Genomic DNA, 18859 nt, shown 5'->3' on the forward strand with positions numbered 1-18859 from the left:
ATTGGAGGCCAGGATTGCACAAACCTCTCAGAGACTCCAAGGCAAAAGCAAAGCCCAAAGTCCTTTGAAAAACCTGCAGTCCCTGGGAGCATGAAGGAGCCCCCAGGGCCATTCCTGACCAAGGCTCCCCAGGGACTCCTTCCAGCAGATCCTTGAGGCCACTGGGATGTGGGCTAGGGGGGGATGCTGAGGGCAGGACCAGGGGCTGACAGTGCCCAGCCTGGCTGGGGCTGTGCCAGGAGGCCCCAGGGCCTCAGGACAAGGTGTCTCCTCACAGCCCTTGGTGGCACAGACCCTGCTGTGCCCCAGGGCACCAAGACTTGGCTTCTCTTTGTCCCCACCTGTCATCAGTGCCTCCAGTTCTCTGCTCTGCCTGGGGCCTGGGGACACTTTCTCAGTCGTGTCCCTCAGTGGGACCCATTAAAAGTCCAAGAAACTTTGGAGTTGGATTCTGACTTGGAGTTCTGGAGAGGTTTCTGCAGCTCTCTCTCAGGGCCTGATGTTCAGGGCCTGAGCACAAAGCCCCAGAGGGTCATTAAAGTCCTTGTGCTGTGTCTGTGCTGCTGAGCTGGGCTGGGCTCCTGGCACAGAGGGTGATCCTGGTAACCAAACAGAGCTTCAAAAGCACATTTCTCTTGCTGAGCAGCTCTTCTCCCAGCCCAGCAGGGCTGGGGCACTGCCTGCAGCCAGCCCGGGCACAGCACAGAGGCACAGAGAGCTTCAATCAGTCAGGGCTGGGAAGGGGCTGAGAAGTGCCTGGGGCAGAATCACTGCCAGCCCTTGGCACAGGAACCTCTGGCTGCAGGACAATGCAGCTGCAGCTCCTGCAGTGATCTCCTAAAGCTGGAACATCCCAATGCCCACAGACCCTGTGAGTGCATTCTCTGCTCATCTCCTGTGCAGAGCAGCCAGGGGTGCCCAGGGCTGTCCTGCAGAGCAGGGTCCTGCAGCCCAGGGCGCTGTGCTGGGCCAGGGACTCTGCTGCCTGCCAGGGACAGCTCTCAGCCGGCCCTGGAGCTGCTCCCAGCGCTGGCCAGGAGCTGTGGGGGGAAGGAGCCACCCTGAGCAGGGCAGGTGCTGCTGCTGAGAGGGGCTGGGTGGGGCAGGGCTGCTCCCAGCTCCAGACCAGCCTGGGCACAGCTCCGGAGGGCACTTCCCAAAGAAGGTAAGCCTGGGATTGCTGTAAAGGTCAGGAGCTTTCCTGAGAGTGTTTTCAATTTCCTGCTTGGAGCAGGATGGGAAAGCAGGGGTGGTGACAATAAGATTTTTGCTTTTCATATATTTGTAGCTCTGTAAATTACTATTATATAATTATAAATCTATAATCCTTAGTTGACTCTATTAAACTCTTATTTAACTCTATAAAATTTCTATTAGTACTCATATTACTGCAATCCTTGATTGACTTAAGTATCTCTTAGTTTTTCAAACAATATGCTGTCTAAATATATTCCTGAATTGCTGGATAGTCTTATTTTCAGGAAGCGGACATTATAATCAGGAAGAAGAACATTTTCATTTTTGACCACAATGTGAGCAGTCATAACAAAAACGTACAAAAAAGCCCTTGGAATTACTCCAATGGATTGAGCCGGGGGTGTGTAACTGGGGTAACTGAATCTCCTATTGGATGTTCCTCTTAAATATCCTAATTATCAACCTTAATGAATTGCTGAAATCAGGAGCTGGGCATGTTCCATCCCCACTGGGACACCTGAAAGCTTCCAAAAAAGGTCTGGTTTTGACTTTATTCTTCCACCACTGTTGCAAGGGACATTTTCTCTTTTGATTATAGACAACATCGGGATGAGAGAAGCAGAACAGGAATTGTAATCCCAGAATCACAGAACATTCTGAGCAGAAAGAGAAATACAGGATCATCAAAGGAATGTTTGAACATTTACAGAGACTCCAGAACTGTGACTTTGGGTGGTCAGTCTCTCTGCTGGGAGCCTCCCAAAGGGCCTTCAGCCACTCCTCAGCCCTGGACAGCAGCAGCATCACCTCTGCAGGGCCCAGCTCCTAAATATCCAGGCTTGTCCCTCTGCCACATGGCCACAAGCCCAGGGAAGCAGGGCAGGGATGGCTCCTCGAGAGCCCCCAAGCACAGGCCTGGCTGCTCCTGGCACACTCAGCCAGCACAACTGGAGCTCAGGCAGGGACCTGGGTGAAGGTTTTCCCAGAGCAGGAACAAGGGTGGGTGAGTCTCACCAGGACAGTCTGCAGGGAATGGCCCAAGTCTGGCTCCAAGCAGCCTCTCCTGACTTGTCCCTGTCCTTTCTCCATGAACAGGTGCCCAAGTGCAGCCACAGCAAATGTCCAACAGCAGCTCCATCAGCCACTTCCTCCTGCTGGCACTGGCAGACACGCGGCAGCTGCAGCTCCTGCACTTCTGCCTCTTCCTGGGATCTCCCTGGCTGCCCTCCTGGGCAACGGCCTCATCATCAGCGCCGTAGCCTGTGGCCACCACCTGCACACGCCCATGTTCTTCTTCCTGCTCAACCTGGCCCTCAGCGACCTGGGCTCCATCTGCACCACTGTCCCCAAAGCCATGCACAATTCCCTCTGGGACACCAGGCACATCTCCTACATAGGATGTGCTGCACAGCTCTTTTTCTTTGCCATCTTCATCTCAGCAGAGTATTTCCTCCTGACCATCATGTGCTACGACCGCTACGTGTCCATCTGCAAACCCCTGCACTACGGGACCCTCCTGGGCAGCAGAGCTTGTGCCCACATGGCAGCAGCTGCCTGGGCCAGTGCCTTTCTCAATGCTCTGCTGCACACAGCCAATACATTTTCCCTGCCCCTGTGCCACGGCAATGCCCTGGGCCAGTTCTTCTGTGATATCGCCCAGATCCTCAAACTCTCCTGCTCCAAATCCTATCTCAGAGAACTTGGGTTTCTTGTGTTTTCTATATTTTTAGCATTTTGTTGTTTTGTGTTCATTGTTTTCTCCTATGTGCAGATCTTCAGGGCTGTGCTGAGGATTCCCTCTGAGCAGGGACGGCACAAAGCCTTTTCCACCTGCCTCCCTCACCTGGCTGTGGTCTCTCTGTTTATCAGCACTGTTGCATTTACCTACCTGAAGCCTCCCTCCATCTCCTCCCCATCCCTGGATTTGGCCCTGTCAGTTCTGTACTCGGTGGTGCCTCCAGCCCTGAACCCCCTCATCTACAGCCTGAGGAACCAGGAGCTCAAAGCTGCAGTGTGGACACTGATGACTGGATGCTTTCAGGGACATTAAACTGCTGGCAAATTTCTGAAAATCACTTGTAACAAAAGTCATCTTTGATACTTCTTGTTGAATTAGTTGTGGGGATTTTTTTTCCCTTTGTTTTACTTTTTTTTCATATTGTCCACAATAAATGTAATTTTTGTGCCATTTGCCATTTTGTTTGTCTCCACCTTCCCTGTGGCCACTGTGTCAATGAAGGGCTGCACTCTCGGTGGCTTTAAAGGAACTAAAGGATCTCCCAGCACAGTTTTCTGCAGAGATGCCCTTTTGTTGCCTTCTCTGGAGCTGCAGCAGCAATGTCTGTGTGCAGAGCTGGGGCAGATCAGTGCTGGCACAGCAGCTCTGCTCCTGCTGGCCACACCATTCCTGATCCAGGCCAGGAGCCATTGGCCTTCTTGGCCACCTGGGCACACTGGTGGCTCATGTCCAGCCTGCTGTCCATCAGTCCCTGCAGGTCCCTTTCTGCCTGGCTGCTGTCCAGCCCCTCTGTCCCCAGCCTGTAGCGCTGCAGGGGTTGTTGTGGCCAAAGTGCAGGACCCGGCATTTGGACTTGTTAAACCTCACCTTGTTGGGTTTGGGCCCTGGGTCCAGCCTGTCCAGGGCCCTGTGCAGAGCCCTCCTACCCTCCAGCAGATCAACACTCACATCCAGCTTGGTGTCATCTGCAAAATGTCCTTGGTTCCAAGGGGCCCCTCAGTGTCACAATGTCCCTTTGGTTGCATCAGGCCCTGCACTGTCACACTGGGCTCCTTGGTTCCTTGGGACCCCAAAATGTGACGATGGACTCCTTGGTTCCATGGGGCTTCACAGTGTCACAATGTCTACAGATTTCACTGACCTGTCCCCAGTCCTGAGTCCTGGGGTCACCTCTGGCTGTGACTCCATTCCTCAGGTGCTCTGAGTGCCAGGGGTTGGATGAGGGAAATTGTGGGGAGGGACTGGGGACAAAGTGTTATTGATTGTCAGCCATGAAGGGTCTTGATTTTTGTATCTGTTCAGACAGCATGAGGAGGTTCTGGGGCTCAATATCAATTGGTCTTTGTTGACATCAATCTATAAACCGGAAAATAAAAATTGTCTCTGCATTGTTTACAATATAGTATAGTCACTTTGAATACACTTCTGAAATCTGTCTAATTAACCACAGAATAATTAAAAACTTCAATTATTCTCAGGGGCTTTTCTTGTTTTGGGAGTTTTGAACAAATGTTTGTGAGCTTTTCTCACTGAATTCCTGAAGTGAAGAGCTCAAGAAAGAAGAGACCTCTGGAGTAGGAAAATTCATCAGCAACCTCCAAGTGGCTGATGATCCACCCCCATCAGAGCAGCAATGAGCAGACATGGGCACAGCTTTGTGGCTGCCCCAGCTCTGGGATGGGCCCTGGGCCTGGAGCAGGAGCAGCTCTGCAGGGCCCCAAGGCCGGGGCTCTTGTGCTGGCCTGGGCAGATGGGATGGCAGGAGGGGCTGCAGAGCTCTCAGCACCTCAGCCAGAGGGGAGCAGGGCAGCCAGGGAGCTCCTTTGGCCTTGGCCAAGCCCCTTCCCCCATGGTGGGGCTGAGTCCTGGCTGAGCTGCAGCTGCTGCTGTGCCCTTGGCAGGGCTGAGGCCGTGGGGCAGTGCCCAGAGCAGCCTGGCCTGAGCAGAGCTGTGGGGCCAGAGCCGGCTGGGCTGTGCTGGGGAGAGGCCCTTGGTGCTGCCCAGAGCTCAGGGCAGCTGGCAGAGCTTGCAGGGAGCTGGGCTGGGCTGGGAGAGCCTGGCACAGAAACCATCAGTGTCCATCTCAGCCTGGCTGAGAAGGCAGGGGCCAAGAAAAGCACTCCAGGGTCCGCACATTCTCTGTGTGGGAGCTGAGCTTTTGGCCCCTTGAGCCTTCCCAAGTGCTGGGGCTGCACCTCCATCTCCAGAGGAGATGTGACAGGTGGGAGCAGAGACAAATAATTCCTGCTGCATTCTTTATTTTGTTTGTTTATATGTAGACAAGGTGTTTTGTGTCAGATAACACTGGGAGAGTGATAAGAATAATATTTTTTTGCTGAAAATTATATTTCACACATAATGCACAATGAGAAAAAAACCCCCACATTTTATCAGAAGAGCATCTGAATTTTTCAGAGGATGAGAGACTCATTGATGTTCCAGCAGCCAAACCTGTTCAAATATTTTCCTCAAGGCTTCCTTGAGATGAGAGGTGACCACCAGAGGCCAAGGCCAGCCAGAGCTGTCTGTCCTGGCAGCTTTTGTCTGGGAGAACCCTTGCATATAGGGAATTTTTCAGGGGTGTATAAATTTTGGCTGTGGACACCTGGAAAAATGGATGGTTCTTTTCCATAGGAAGGAAAGCACAGAGCCTCACTTCTCCAGGAACTGATGAGAGGCAGCCCTCAATGTTCCACGATCAGCCAGACCTGTCAGGTGGCCCCTGTGTCATGGTTTGACACTGGCATAATACCAGTGCCCCCATGAAAATGCAACCCCACAAATGATTGCTGTGAAATGCAATCAGGAACAGAGCAGAGTAGGCCCAAGCTCAATAACAAAGGAGAAACTTTATTAAACTACTACTTCTATAAAATGAAAAAGCGAGAAAAAAAAAAAATCCAAAATTAAAACCTTCCAAAACACTTCTTCTCGCTCCCCCCAATTCCAACAAACCACAGTGAGACAAAACTTGGACCCCCAGTCAGGTTCCCACCCTTCAGAGGATCAATACTCTGTCCATCGAGGGAGAGAGGAGTCTCTCCTGTGCCATAGACCCCCAGGAAACACAGCTGCCACCTCTTGTGTTTTCATGTCACACATGGCACCGCCTGGAGAGAATCTGCCAGTGTGACACTCTCCTTTCCATGTCACAGTGCCCTCACCACCATGCATGGACAGACTGCTCCATGGACAGACTGCTCTTAGGATTTTTCTTTTCAAGGATGCTCTGCCAAGAGGGGAAAAAAAAAACCCAACAGTTCAGTTTTTCATTTTTGGGACCGCAGTCCTGCCCCATTTCCCCCTGGGGACGAGGGTACAAGAACAGAGATCTTCTCTTCTTCTTCTCTGAAGACAGGGGGCATCAACACAACCCTCCTCAACTCTTCTCTATTCACTCCACTCCTGTCTTTTTCTCAGCTGCTGAAACAGGTCTCTTGCCTCACCATGCATCCTCCTAAAATACAGTCACTCTCTTGGAGGAGAAAATTAGTTCAGTCTATGGCTAACAAGAGAAAGTCTATCCAAAAACCACTCCATCATCTCCTCCCACCTAGAATTTCTCCTTCTTACATCTCAGGCCTCAGACTGTCTCGTTTCTTCTCTTTCAAATCGAGGAGGAATAATATTTGACAAAGCTTTCATCATCCAAGAAGGGGTTAAAAGTCCAAATTCCCTGGCCAGCTGGCCAGGCTCTCTGCCCAGACCTCCAGCTCCTACACTGGGCACTTCCCGCTCCCCGCCCCTGCTCTTGCTGTCTGTTTCTCTCTCTCTCCACAGAGACCCTGGTGGGGGGAACGCAGACATCCCAGATTTTCCTCCACCCTTCATCTGCAGGGAGCCAGCCCGGTTCCAGCCCCTGCACCCTTCGGCCTTACCTCAGTCAGGCCGTGGGGCTTCCCCTGCCCCAGCCAGCCACGGACCGGGCAGGGGAGAGGCTGCACTGCACCCTGACCGGAACAAAAGAGAGCGAGTTCTCCTGGGAATTCTGCTTTTAACCCCTCTGTGATCTCAGAGGTGTGTCCAGCCTCAATTGGTCACCCCAAGTGCCAATGTCCAACCCCAATCACTGACTGGCTTGACCCTCTTCCTTCTGTGTTAAACCACAACACACTCCCAGGGTCTGGAATTCCAGTTCCTGGCCAGGAAAAAATGTTCCTGACTTTGAATTTCCTTCCTATCCTCTCAACAAATTATAATAAAATTATAAATCAATAAATTATAATTAAATTTAAACAGAAAAAAATTGAAATATAAGTATTTCAACTCTTACTTACAATACTCCAATAATGATTTAACCCAAAACAACAATAACTAAAAATGTAACATTACCAATAAATATAAATAAATAAATTATATACCAAGAAATACCTTTTCAAAGTTTTAACTCATTATCTAATAGACTTCAGATAAAAATATCTAAAAAAACTAACATACAATCTAACACACCTTAGTAAAACAATTCAAATTACAAATTTACTAAACTCAAAAAAAACACACCACTATAATTTCTCATACATTTTAAGCAAATAATTAAACTTTAATAACATCCTTGAGTACGCTAAAAAAATTAAATTATTTTTGAAGAACTTAATTGCAGATGGGTGGTTTTATTTGGATATTAGTTTTTGGATTGATTGGGTTAGATGATTTTAAAAAAGGGATTTTTATAGGAATTTATGCAGCTTAGAAGGAGCCACTCTGCAAACACAATTGACTGAAAATGAATGGGACAGAAATCAGTAACTCTGAAAGTTTTATTTGCTATCAAATACATCCCAGCCACCCAGCCCCACACAATCCCCATCCCACCGCTCCAAACTGGGATCCCACTTCTCCCAATCTCCTCCCAAACCCATCTCACCCTGGCAGCTGTGGAATTGAGTGAGTTTGGCGTGGGATTATGTTTTTTATTGAGGTGGGAACAAGCAATTTGAAGTGGGATTGAGCCTTTATGGGTTAAAATTCAGTTGTTTTCAGTGGGATGTGAGTGGTTTTGAGGTGAAAGATCGATCCCTCTTGGCTTTTGGAGAGCAGAGAGATTGAGAAGAGAAAAACATGAAGGTCAACACAAAAGGAGAAGCAGCCAGGTGTGTTCCCAACATGGATGACAGGGAATGTGGGTCACCAGGGCTGTGCCCAATGTGGGTTCTCCAGTGGGGGATGGAGTTTAGCTCTTCTCGCACTCGGGGCACTCGCAGGGCTTCCCTTACCGGTGCCTCCGTTGGTGTTGGGTCAAGTGAGAGCTCTGTGAGAATCTCTTCCCACACCGGGGACACTCGTAGGGCCTCTCCCCGGTGTGGATGCGCTGGTGCCTGAGGAGGTGGGAGTTCTGCCTGAATCCCTTCCCACAGTCGGAGCAGCAGAAGGGCCTCTCCTCCCTGTGAACCCGATAGTGCCGGAGGAGATCGGAGCTGGTCTGAAACCTCTTCCCACACTTGGAACACTGGTAGGGACGTTCCCCAGGGTGGATCCTCTCGTGCACGATCAGGGTGGAGCTCCGGCTGAAGCTCTTCCCACACTCCAAGCACCTGTGGGGCTTCTCCCCATCATGGAGCTGCTCAGGGACCCCCAGCTCTGAGCTCTGGCTCCATCTCCGGCCGCCTCCCCGGCCCAGGGTGGGTCTTTCCCCCTCAGATCCCCGCGATCTGCATTTGCAGCCCCTCCTCGTGTGGGATCTCCGGGGCTTTTCCTCCCCGTCGGGTTCCTGCGCTGTGGAGCTGCTCAAAACGGCCTCTTCCACCAGGTTCTGCCGCGGGGATTTGTCCTCCCTGCTCTCCATCCTCAGCTCCTGCTCTGGGGGAGGAAGGACAAGGAGAGGCTCTTCCTCTTCCTCGCAGCCTCCCAGGGGCTGGGAATGGGAAATCCTGGTTTGGGGAAAACAAGGGATGAGCACGTTGAGTTGGAAGCTCCCTCTGTCCCAGTCCATCTCCAGAAGTCCCTGGTCACCTGGGCTCCATAAAAACCTCCCAAACACCGAGATCCAGCCCTGAAAAAGCCTCCCAGGAGTTCCCCGTCCCTGCTCCCTCCCCTTTGCTGTTCGGGGCTCCCTCCTGTCCCAGCCGCTGGGGTCACGCTTGGATTGGGGGTCCCCCTTCTCCTCGCTGCCCACCCTCCCCAGGCTGCCAGGAGTCCCAGCAATCCCAAAAGCTCCCCACTCTTGGCTCTCCCCATTCAGGGGTGCCGGGGCTGTTTGGGCTCCCGGGCTCCCTTCTCCCCTTCTTCCCTGCTCTGGGCTGCCAGAGCTCCAAGGAGTCCCCCCAAGGGGCCTTTTCTGCTCAGCTTCGCAGTTCTTCCTTCTCCAAACATCTCCCCAAAAAACCCAACCCAGGCACCCCCCAGGAGACCTGGCCTGAGCTCCCCCTCCCCGCTCACCTGTGGGATGGGGGGCAATGATCCCACAGGTGGGGGCTGCGAATTCAGGCAGGGCTGACCGCGCGCTTCTCTCTGCTCTGCTCCATCCGCATTTCAACCTCCTCTTCCTCTTCCTGCTGCCCCTCCTCTTCCATCCCCCTCCTCCTCCTCCTCCTCTTCGTTATCCCCACCTCCTTCTCCTCTTACATCCCTCCCCTTCCATACCCCCTCCTCCTCCTCCTCCCCATCCCCACCTCCCGCTCCTCCTTCATCCCTGCCCTTCCCTCCCTCCTCCTCCTCCCCCAGCAGCAGCGACACCCTCGGTTCCCGTTCCCGCAGCCCCGGCAGCCCGCGGCAGGAGTGGGGATGGAGCCGGGACAGGTCGGGATGGGCAGCGCGGGGCTCTCGGCTGCTCCCAGCCGCTGTTCCAGGGGGGAACCCGGCCCGGGCCAAAGGAGAGGCAAACTGGGGAAACTGGGGGCTGCACATCCAAACTGGGGCTGCCTGGGGACCCTGCCTGGGCACTGCCGGCCCTTGGGGCTCCTCTCAGGAGATCAGGAGGGGGGAACGCAGAGAGGGCTCGGGGATGCCAGGAGTGGCAGCACTGGGAAGGACTGGTTTGTACGGGGATTGTACTGGAATCATACTGGGAGCAGCTGGGCCCATGCCAGGGCAGACTGCAGTCACCCCGAGGGAGACTGGGATCGTACTGGGATCATACTGACACAGAGTAGGAGCCTATGGGGGCCAACTGAGACCATGCTGGGGGCAAATGGGATATACTGGGAGTGACTGGGAGCATGATGAGGGTGACTGGGAGCAGCTGTGAGCAACTGGGATCATGCTAGGAGCAACTGGGAGGAACTGGGTGCCTGCTGGGGATGACTGGAAACGACTGGGCTTAGACTGGGATCATGCTGGAGGTGACTGGGATCATACTGGCAGTGAGTGCCACGACACTGAGGCTGACTGGGAGCGGTTGTGAGCAAATGGGATCGCGCTGGAAGGAACTGGGAGTGAGTGGGAATATGCTGGAAGGAACTGGGGGACACTGTGAGAGACTGGGAGGGACAGTGAGGGTGAAAGGGGCAACTGGAACCATGTGGAGCACAACTGGTTCATATTGGCACTGACTGGGAGCACACTGGCGTCATCTCTGGATCATACTGGGAGGGACTGGACTATTACTGGGAGTGTCTGAGAGTGACTGGGAACACACCATGCACAGCATCCCTGTACTGGGGGTGACTGGGAGCAACTTGGAGCACTCTGGGAGCAAATGGCATCATACTGGGATTGACTGGGTTGATGTAGCTGGAGGCAACTGGGACCATACTGCGAGTGATTGGAAGTTACTGGGATTATACTGGGACCATACTGGGAGTGCTGGCATGTGACAAGGATCATACTGGAGGTTACTGGGCTCATACTGGTGTTGAAAGGAAGCAACTGGGATCCCACTTTGGGCTACTGGGAGCAACTGAGAACAACTGGGATCATGCTGCAAGCAAACTGGAGGAATTGGGAATGACTGGATGCAGGCTGGAGACAACTGGGACATACTGGGCATGACTGAGATCATACTGGGATAACAAGCACCTTACTGGGATCACTGGGAGTGTCTGGGAATGACCACAGAGATGCTGAAGGCAACTGGGATTTACTGGGGATGTCTGTAACCTTACTGGGGTGACTGGGAACACACTGGGAACAACGGGGACCATGCTGGGGAGAACTGAGAGCGAGTGGAAGTGAGTGGGTCTACACTGGGGACAACTGGGCATGACTGGGACCATGCTGGGAGCAACTGGGATCATATGGGGAGTGATGGGGTTGATAAAAGGGACAACTGGGGGCAACTGGGATCACACTGGGGAGAACAGGAAGCAACTGAAAGCATGCTGGGGGCAACTGGGATCCTACTGGATCTTACTTGGAGCAACTGGGATCAGGCTGGAAGCAATTGAGGACAACTGGAGTGACTGGGAACATGGTGGGAGCAACTGGGATACACTGGGAGAGACTGAAACCACAGTGGGGGTAAATGGGAACAACTGGAACCACAGTGGATGATAATGGGAGCAGCTGTGCTCATGCTGGATTCATACTGGGATCCTACTGGAACTGGCTGGCATCATACTGGGAATGACTGGAAGTGTGCTGGCTGGGACTGGAACCATGCTGGAGGTGACTGGGAGCAACTGGGCCCACCCTGGGAGTGACAGGGAGTCATTCTGGGCAGGGCTGGAATCATACTGGGAGTGACTGGAACCATACTGGGGGGGACTGGGTGCAGCTGGGATCATCCTGGGAGCCACTGGGATTCCAGCAGGTGTGAATGGATCCTGGCTGGGGGTCACTGGGAGCTACTGGGCCCATGTTGGGAGGAAAATCTGGACACATTGGAAGCAACTGGGACCAACTGGAAGGTACTGGAACCGTGCTGAGGGGACTGAGACCACAAATGGGGAAACTGGGGCAACTGCCAGAAACTGGGATCATGCTGGAGGCAACCAGGGAGTAACTGGGAAAGACTGGGATCATTCTGAGGTCACCAGAACCTTACTGGGCCAACTGGAATATATTGGGAGTGACTGTGACCATACTGGGGGGACTGGAACCACACGGGGAACAGCTGGGACCCTGCTGGGGACAGCTGAGAGTCAGTGGGACCATGCTGAGAGGGACTGGGACTATTCTAGGGACACCTGGGATCATACTGGGAGGAACTGGGAACAACTGCAACCATTCTGGCAGCAACTGGGATCATACTGGGATCACAGTGGGACAGCTGGGTCCATGCTGGGTGAGACTGGGAGGAGCCAGGTCCATGGAGGGTGACAGGAATCATACTGGGATTGACTGGGAATGGCTGTGAGCAACTGGAATCATGCTGAAAGTAACTGGGAGGAAGTGGGAGGGACTGAGAGCATGCTGGGAGTGACTGGGATATACTGGGATTACAGTGGGTGCCAAGGGACCCTGACTGGGGTTACTGGGAGCTGCCAGGCCCATGCTGGGAGCCAAATGCACACACACTGAGAGCAACTGGGAGCAACTGGGAATGACAGGAGTCATGCAGGTGACAACTGGGATGTACTGGCAGTGACTGGGATAAAACTGGGGGCAGCTGAACCATGCTGAGGTAACTGGGAGTGCCTGGCAAAGACTCTGGGAATGTTCCAGGCAACTGGGATGTACTGGGAGTACCTAAGAACATGCAGGTGGTGACTGGGACCACACTGGGAGCCACTGGGAATGTGCTGGGGGCAACTGGGACCATGCTGGGGGCAAGTGTGAGTGACTGGGGCCCTGCTGGGGCAGACTGGGATCATACTGGACTCATATTGGGATCATACTGGGAGTGACTGGGACTATACTAGGAGCAACTGGGAGAAGTGGGAACACACCCGAGAAAAGTGGGAGCAACTGGGACTTGCTGAGGGCAAATAGCGTCATAATGGGGAATGACTGAGAGTGACTGGGCTCATCCTGGGAGAAACAGGGATCCTGCAGGGAGTGAGGGGAAGTGACCAGGGTGATACTGGGACTGACTGGGCTCATCCTGGGAGTGCCCAGGAAACTGGAAGCACACAGGGGTAGGAACTGGGCACCTGCTGGGAGCAGCCCCTGGCGGCCCCGGTACCCCCGAACCCCTTTCCCGGCCATGCCGCCCCTCCAGCCCCAGCACCCCCATTGCCGGGTGCCGGCACTGCCAGGGGTCCCCCCTCTCGGGGTCCCCGCTGGGGCTCCTGGGGCTCTCCTCTCTCTGCGCTCCCGCCCAGGGAAGCCGCGGCTCTCCCGGGGCTCCCCAAATCCGGGGTCCCCCCGCCGCTCCCGCCGCTCCCGCGCGGTCCCCACGCGGCCCCGGCAGAGCTCGGAGGGCCCGGCCGGGAAGCCCAACCCGCACCGCGGGGGGACCCGCATCCCCCCGGCCCCGCCGGGGCTCTGCCGCCACCCGCACCGGGACCCCCCAAAAACACCTCCCGGGGACCCCCGATGTCCCCCCGAGGGCAGCTGCGGCTCGGCCTTGGAGCCCCGCCAGCTCCAAACATCCCCCCAAAAACCCCAAACCCAGGGAGCCCCGGGATATTTGGGGCGAGCTCCCCCTCCCCGGGCACCTGCGGGATGGGGGCGACGCTCCCGGGGTGCTGCGAGTTCAGGCAGAGCCGGAGCCCCGCGGTTCATCCTCCCCGCTCCTCCTGCTGCTCCCGCTGCCGCTCCGCCTCTTCCTCCCTCCTCCTCCTCCTCCCCGCAGCCGCGGGAGGGGCGGGGATGGAGCCGGGACAGGTCGGAACGCAGAGAGGGGTGGGGGGATGCCAGGAGTGACTGGGCTGCACTGGGATCATACTGGGAGCAGCTCCTGGGTGACTGATCCTACTGGGATCCTACTGGGATCATACTGGGAGTGAGGAGGAGCAGCGCGGTGGCTCCAGCGCTGGGGCTGGGGGCGCTCCTGGCGGGCGAGGGGGGAGTGGGACCCCGGCACCGGGACCCTGAATCGCCATTGCCGGCACCTGGACCCCCCCTGCTCCCCTTATCCTGCACAGGGACCCCCCTGAATCCCCCATTTCCGGACATCAGGGCCCTCTGCTCCCCTTTTCCCTGCTCCCGGCCTCTAGATTTCCCGTGTGCCTGGTCCTGGAACGCCTTGGAACACCTTGGACCCCCATTGCTGCCTTTCCCAGCCCCCAGCCCCACCTTTGTGCAAAGCCAGAGACCCTCTGAACTCCCCCTTCCCAAACACCCCGGGTGTCCCCACCCTGGTACCCCTTTTTGGGAAAGCCTGGACTCCCCTTTCCTGGGCTCAAGGACCCCTGGAACTCCCTTCTACCTCTCCATCCCTGCCCCCCCATTTCCGTGACCCTGAGACCCCCCCTGCACCCCCATTCCTGAGAACCAAGACACCCTTTTACCCCTTTGCCCGCACTGAGACCCCCCCTGCACCCCCTTATCCAGCACCAACTCAACATGTTCCCATCCCACACCACTCCCAGCCCCCAGCCCCACCCTTTTCCCTGACCTGGGACCCCTGGGCCCCCATTCCTGCCTTTCCCAGCTCCCAGCTCCTCCTTTCCTCACACTCAGGAGCCCTGGCACCCCCTTTCCTGGGCACAGGATTCCCTGGACACCCCATCCCAGCTCTCCCAGCCCCTGCACCCCCTTTCCTTGGCTCTCAGCCCCTGATGCTCCTTCCCAGCTCTGCCTGCTCTTCATGTCCCCCTTTTCCTTGGCCTGTGGACCCCCTGGAACCCCAAACTCTCACATTCAGCCCCCTCAGCTCCCCCAAATCTTTGTGTCCCCCCAATTCTCCACTCCATGCAGTTCCTGGAAGGGCACTGTTGGAGCCCAGCCCAAGAGTCCTCCAGTCCTTAATTTGGGGGACGTGGACGGGACCCCCCCGTGAGCGCTGCGGCAGCGAGCGGGGCCGGATGGAGGCACAGACACCGGGGATGGGGGCGGGAGCTGAGCTGGGATATTGGGACAGCCAGAGCTGGGATATTGGGATAGCCAGAGCAGGGACACTGGGATAGCCAGAACTGGGATATTGGGATAGCCAGAGCTGGGATATTGGGATAGCCAGAGCTGGGATATTGGGATAGCCAGAGCTGGGATATTGGGATAGCCAGAGCTGGGATATTGGGACAGCCAGAGCTGGGACATTGGGATAGCCAGAGCTGGGATATTGGGACAGCCAGAGCTGGGATATTGGGATAGCCAGAGCTGGGATATTGGGATAGCCAGAGCTGGGATATTGGGACAGACAGAGCTGGGATATTGGGATAGCCAGAGCTGGGATATTGGGATAGCCAGAGCTGGGATATTGGGACAGCCAGAGCTGGGATATTGGGATAGCCAGAGCTGGGATATTGGGACAGCCAGAGCTGGGATATTGGGATAGCCAGAGCTGGGATTTTGGGACAGCCAGACCCAGCTCAAGGACAGGAACCGGCCCGTGGCTGACAGTGACCTGGAGACGGGGCCGGTACAACCAGAGCAGGGGCAGTGGGGGGAGCCGGGGCTGGGCTGGGATCTGTGGGAATGGAGGACTCTGTGGGGCTGGGATGGGAATCCAGGGAGCTCCAAGGGGCTCCCAGGGGCTGGGACATGACTCCATGGATCTGTTCTCTCCTCGTTCCCAGGTCTCCACACAGTGCAGGGGGTTTCCAGCTGTGACCTCCTGTCCAATGGAGCATCCATGGATCTCACCAGTACGGCTACGAGGGCTGGGATTTCATCTCCTTCCAGCTGGGATCCGGGAGCTTTGCAGTGTCCAACGGTGCCATCTGGATATCCCAGAGGTGCTGGGAATCCAGAGGGATCATGGTGGAGCAGATGAAGCATTACCTGGGACACACCTGTGTGGAAAGGCCCCCAAAATACATCAGATATGGTCGGGAGGCTCTGGAGCACAAAGGTGGGTGTGGGAAGGGAAGGGCAATTCCTATGGGAATGGGGGACTCAGGAATGGGGGACTTGGGAATGCAGGAATTGCCATGGAATTTCCATGGCCAGATCTCACTCTCATCCCAGTCAGGTGAGAATTCCATGGATGGACCTACTCCCTAACCCACTGCCATGGGAATTCCATGGGGAAGTGATTGGAATTGATGACCAATCCAATGAGAGCAGTGCAATGAGAAGTAATCCCTGCTGGGATTCCATGGGACATCGATCCCAATCCCTTGCCCAGGCCGGCTCTGCTGTGCCCATGGCAGCACCAGGGGAGTGCCCTGTCCGTGCCCTGAGCCCAGCAGGAGCCTTTCCTTGGGTGTTCCGTGCCCTGCCCAGGGCAGGAGGGCACTGCCGGAGCGGCTTTGGTGGCCCCGGGCACCCGGCTGGGCTGCAGCCACTGCAGGGGCTCCTGGGGAATGTTCCAGAGCAGAGCTGAAAGCAAACAACAGTTTCTGGAGGGGATTCTGCCCCTGGGCCTGTGCTGGGAGCCCAAGGGCAACAGCCCAAAGTACTGGGGCTCAGTGTCCCTCGGCCAGGCTGTGTTCCCTGGCTGTGCCCTGTCCCTGTCTTCTGTCCCTCAGCTGTGCCCTGTCCCTCAGCTCTGTGGGGCCGGGGGTGGCAGCAGGACCCGGGGCAGCCCTGGGGGAGAACAACCCTGAGCCCCAGCTGGGCCAGTTCCCCCAGCTCCCCCCAGGCCACTCCCAGCATGGGCCCTGTGGCTCCCAGTCACCTCCAGTATGGTCCCAGTCACTTCCAGTTACACTCAGTGTGATCCCAGTATCATCCCGGTCACTCCCAGTGTGATCCCAGCATGATCCCAGCATGTTCCCAGGTGTTCCCATTCACCCCTATAATAGTTCCAGGCACTCCCAGTATGGTTCCAGTCCTTCCCAGTATGATCCCAGTATGAACCCAGTCACTCTCATTACAGTACCATTTGCCCCCAGTAAGGTCCCAGTCACTCCAAGTCACCCAGTATGATTCCAGTCACTCCCAGTATGATTCCAGTCACTCCCAGTATGATTCCAGTCACTCCCAGACAGTCCCAGTATTATTGCAGTAACTTCCTTTATGGTTCCTCTGTGATCCCAGTCACTCCTGGTTAATGCTGCCTGGGGTCCCAGGGGTCCATCTGACCCCCGGGCTGCCGCTGCCGTGGGTGTCCGGATAGCGCTGCGCTGTCAGGCTCAGCCTGTCTGGGTCCCTCGGCTCAGCTCCCAGCCACAGGCAACTTAGCGAGCACCTCTGGAGTGATTTCAGCTCTGTGAGTTCAGCTCTTGGTGATTTCTCTCTGTGCTCACAAGTGCCTCTGGCAGACACACAGGGATAGAGAGAGGAAAAGGCTGTATGCGGTTCCACAGCGATGTCCTTTATTGCCAGCTCCTCTGAAGGGATGCAGTGACAGTTCTGCCAAACTGGGCAGAAATGGGTGTTTATATGGGGTACTGGGGTGTTGGAAATTGTCCAGTCGCCAGAGTTGAGAAGAATACGACCAATAGCCTTACAGAGAGATAAGAAGGGTCTGAATGCAGAAGAGGGGCTTCTTTGGTCCAGTCACCGTGACTTAGGCATTTCTTATCTTAGGTGAGTGACCGCCAGGGAGGCCTTGCAGGGCCTCTGACTGCTGCAGTGACACTGCAGAACCTCATGGAACCGTGGGTCAGTTGTGACAATGTGGGTCCAAGGACACCACGGTGACACTACAGAACCACAGGGAACCAAGGGGCCATTGTGACACTGTGCTGCCTCATGGAATCAAGGAGACCATTGTGAACTCAGAGACCCCAAGGAACCAAGGGTCCATGGTGACCTTGTGCAGCCCGCAGTGTCACAGAGGAGCCGCTGTGACACAGCGAGGGCACACGGAGCCCAGGGGCCATTGTGACACATCAGGGCTCTGTGGAACCACGAAGCCATTGTGACACTGCAAGGCCTCATGGAAGCACGGGGCCATTGTGACACTGAAGAAGCAAGGGGAACATTGTGACACTCCAGGGCCTGATGGAACCAAGGAGACCATTGTGACACTGTGGGGTCCCATGGAACCAAGGGAACATGGAACAGGTCTGGCCGGCTGGGCTTCCTGGGGACCACCTGACCACCTTGGCATGTTGAGGGCTGCTTCTCATCTCCCCTGAAGCACTGGGGCTCTGGGCTTTCCTTCTTATGGGAGAGAACTGTCCTTCTCCTCCAGGGAAACAGGGCCAAAACCGGGATTTCTTCTCCAAATTTCCTTATGTAAAAGGATTGTTTCCAGATGAAATCTGCCAGGAGGAACAGCTCTGGCTTCCTTGACCACCCAAGGGTCACCTCTTATCTGCCTTTGAAACACTGGGACTGTGTGCTTTTCTTTCTTATGGGAAAAAAACCATCCGTCTCCACCAGGCACCCATGGCCAAAACTGAGGATCTGCCTCCAGATTTCCCTATATCCAAGGACAGCTCCCAGACAGAAGCTGCCAGGACTGACAAGTCTGGCTGGCCTTGGCTTCCTGAGGGCTGGCATTCATGTGCCCTTGTTTGCTTTGGGATCACCATGGGGGCAGTGCAGGGGGAAGGGAGAAAGCCTGGGATTCCCTCACCTGTGGATGGGTTTTTCCCTGGCATGCAGGGGTTGGGCCTTCCCCAAGCCTCTGACAGAGATAAGATCATTGACCTTTTTTCTTCTTCCCCTTTGTGTCTGTAATCTATTTTCAATAATTTGATGTTTGTTTTTCTAGAGGAAAACCTGTTCCAGGTGGGGTCCAGTCTGGATCAGGAAGTGCTTGGGAGCAGCTGCGGCGTGGATGGGCCGTGCCCTTGGAGAAAGCTGAGGGCATCGTTTGGGACCAGCTTTTCTTCCAGCGGTGGATGGTGTGAGGTGGGTCCTGTCTGCTGGGGATGGTGGGGTCAGAGCTTTGGGGAGATGGCAGCGAGCACAGGAGCGTCCTGCTCTGAGCAGCTGCTGAGGGCTGGAGGTGCCGTGGCTGGCTGCAGGCTGGGCACATGTCCTGCCCTCCTGCTCTGCTCCCAAAGGCAGCAGTGATGGGCAGCTCTGGGCACAGCTCTGGGCACGGCCAGCATGGCCTGGGCACCGCGGGCGGCTGGGACAAGGGGACAGGAGCCTTCAGCTGAC

This window comes from Taeniopygia guttata, chromosome 30 (assembly GCF_048771995.1).
Source record: "Taeniopygia guttata chromosome 30, bTaeGut7.mat, whole genome shotgun sequence".
Classification (NCBI taxonomy): Eukaryota; Metazoa; Chordata; class Aves; order Passeriformes; family Estrildidae; genus Taeniopygia; species Taeniopygia guttata.